Source organism: Henckelia pumila, chromosome 3, assembly GCF_033568475.1.
Source record: "Henckelia pumila isolate YLH828 chromosome 3, ASM3356847v2, whole genome shotgun sequence".
NCBI lineage: Eukaryota > Viridiplantae > Streptophyta > Magnoliopsida > Lamiales > Gesneriaceae > Henckelia > Henckelia pumila.
In genome coordinates this window covers 30,789,875-30,793,614 of record NC_133122.1, presented here as the reverse complement: position 1 = coordinate 30,793,614, position 3,740 = coordinate 30,789,875, and positions in this window count along the sequence as shown.

Here is a 3,740-nt window from a genome sequence, read left to right as displayed (position 1 = left end):
TAACCTAAAACTTTGATACCAATTTTGCGGATGATTCAAGTACCATAATTGAGCACAAAAATAGCATAAATGAAGTACATAAATGCATAAATTGGGTACAAGAATTAAACATTGGATTTGATCAAGTTTGGTGGTCCTATGAAGTTTTAAGAAATAATTTTTATTGTAGGAATTTATAAAAAAGTTAGGTTTGGGTTTAGGGATTTATTCACAATTCACTCTTTTTTTTTTCTTGTTTGGCTGCCGAATTTTGAATTTATTTTCTTTGTTTGTTCTTTTAATTTTATTTTGTTATTGAGACATGCCTACTCATTGTTTTTTTATGATAAAAATTAATTTAAAAATACATTTTCAATTGGTAAAAATATAATAATACTTACACAAAACTTTTGTGAGTTGGTTTCACGGTCAATTTTGTGAAACAAGTCTTCTATTTGGATCATCCATGAAAAAATATTATTGTATATGCCAAAAGTATTGTTTTTTATCATTAATATAAGTAGAGTTGATCTGCTTCATGAATAAATATGCGTGAGACCTACTCATTTATTATGTTAAAATTATTAATTTAACTTTTTTAATTGTAATCATTAATTTAAATTAAAAGAATTAAACTATATACTGTATTTCATATAAAATAAATTTAACAATAATTTAGGGAGTGTTTGCAATCATTAAAAAAAGTGATTGTTAGATTTTGGATTTAAAAAATCACTTTTGTGTGTTTATTAAACCCAAATTATGTGTTACTTTATGTTTAACTTAATTGAAATTTAATATCTAGTCATATGGTAATTATGATTCTCCAAATGTGATTCTAATAAAAAGGTCAATGTTAAAATAACTCTAATCAATTATTTATCAAACACTACCTAACTTTGATTTTTAGATTTTCATATTTGTTTTCAAACACTACCAACTTTTGATTTTTTTTAAATTTTTATAATCTAAAAATTTAATCACTTTTACAAAATCATAATCTTTTGCATAATTATTTAAAAATTTTACCCTTTAATTAACAATAATTTCGGACAGCACAATCATTTTTTAACATTTAAATTTAACATTACTTGTAATAATCTAATTTGTTAAATGTATTCGATCCATTAGCCTTGTTATATCTTTACTATATTATAATACTTCGGTACCCTTTAAAAAAAATTTGGTCTGTAATTGATGAAATCATTCTAATATTACATTTATACTCTAAAAAATGTCTTTCTCTTTTCATTGTTGTTGGGTAAAAGGGATAAAAACGGTTCAATATTAATATATTACCCCACAGCATTTGGTGCGCAGCAGAGAATCTGATTCCGAGTTGGACTCATTAATCCCGGCCCTTTATTTATCTCACTCATAATTTTCGGCAATAAATTTTCCTAGGTCACAAAGATTGCTTAGTGGAGATTTGGATTTGAGTAATGACTTGAAATGACACAAATATGGATTTGATTTGAATTATGTTGAGTATTTAAAATTTATTGGTGAATGAATTTATCCAAACAAGTAAATGGATCTGATGCTAGTAACTTCAAATCTATCCATTCAAATAAATTGAACTCATCCTGCACACAGAGACTTAAAAGCATTGTTCTAAAAAAATTTTATTAAGTCTCACTTAATTTTGCTGAAGTTTGAAGCTTTTATGAAACATGCACTTTGGTCAACGGTGGTAAAGAAAAATAAAATCAAACATAGATTGACCATATTATGTGTCATTAAATCCGTTAGCTAGAGTGGGAATTTTTTAAAAGAAACAAAATTGATGAATAAGAAGAAGAGAGAACACAAATTAACAATTTTAAATAAGTGATGATAGCAATGTTAAATCGTGTTTAATAACGATGATGTGTGATTTTTTTTAGAGGAAGACTGAGGAACAAGAAGAAGAGAAACATGATATTAGAAATTTTACTAGCAAGTAATTAATGCTAACAATATAAAATTTTGGACAGTTAAGTTGTGGGCGATACTGAATATGTGGTAAATATTGACCTTTAAAACCTACAAATGATACTATTGCTAATGTTTTAAATACTATTGCTAATGTTTTAAAATTGTACAATTTAATTAAATTGGGTTTGTATTTGATTACATGTGAGATAAAATGAATGATATAATGGATTGAATTAAAATAATGTATCACACTTAAATTTATTATATTTATACATTATTTACTACATCAATTTATTTGGGATAATTAAATTATAATTTAAATTGGATTTTTTTTTTACTTTTACATTATGTTTGGATGCCTAAAAAATTGGAGTTTGGAATCAGATTTGGAGTTGGAATTCCATTTTGGTATTTGGTAAAAATGTAAAATATAACAACGTGAATTGATAATATAAATTTTTTAATAAATGGTATTTTTTAAAATTCATAAAAAAAAAACTTAAAATCTACGAGTAAGTAATATAATATAATTTTTTGAAAAACAAATATTATTTTTTAAACCGAAATCCTATGAAATCCCACGAAATTCGACCAATTTAATAAGAATTTCATTCAGTTAAATGAAATACCATGAAATCCCATCAAATACCAATCCCGTTTTGAAATCTCATTTTACCAAACACCAAAAAGGTATTTATAATTTCAAATTCCACCAAATCTCATCGAAATCTTTGACTCCAAACACAGTGTTAAACTCATAATAATCTCGCTTAAGTTTAAAAAACTTAAAGCTCCTTGTCTGTTGTCACACTTCTCGCTTTTTATAAACTTAAATCATATAATTCACAGGGACAGTCGAAGGCAAGTCATGAAGTCCATGAAGGTAGTGTTTTGTAGAACTTTTAAGAAACATTTATCAACTTTTCTTTAATAAAGTTTTGAAATTTTGTTAAAGAACAGTTGATAAGTGTTTCTCTTTCAAACGTTACCTAAATATGGTGACATTAATCAGTTAGAGTATTTTAAGGATAAGGACATTAATTTTTATTTTTATTTTGGAGCGGGAATTTTTTTCTATAAAAATTTAAATGAATGGGTTTTTTCTTTAATATATATAATTTCATTGATATTGAAATCGAAAATAATATGTAGAGATTAAATTTTTTTCTACTTACATTTTATCAAAGTTACGTCTTTATTTATTTTTATTCAGTAATAATTGGTGGTTGTTTGTTTATTTTAGTATCGGAGCATATATATATATAACAATAATGTATTTTACTATCATGATAATTTAAAAAAAAGTATTGAAAAACGACGATTTTTTCCAAAATATGTACGTATACAAAAGTACAAAACAATGCACAAGTTGGATATTAAAAACTATTTTGTTGACTAAACAAGTAGCCCTCGTCACATTTGGGTCCACTAAACTTTAATTACCTCCTTGACTTAGATTCTCATTTATAACAATAAATAAATAATATTTCGGATTCTGAAATTGCATGTTTGTTGTGCCATAAATTATGTAACAGAAGATAAGATTGTATTCTTCAAGGGGAAAAAAAGATAAGATGTAAATTATATATAATACTCCTTTTCAAAAACAAGTTTTGCCCTTCATTATTTTTCACAATCTTGTTCATCCTTATCAAATCCGGGATATCATCTCTAAACATAAAAATCACTTCTCTTAGATGCTCATATGTGTCATTTCATATGGGAAAATTTTGTGATACAAATATTTTATTTATGTCATTTATAAAAAAATATTTTTTACTATAAGAAAATATTTTCGATAGTGAAATGGTCATGGCGATAGTGAAGGAACACAAACACAAAGA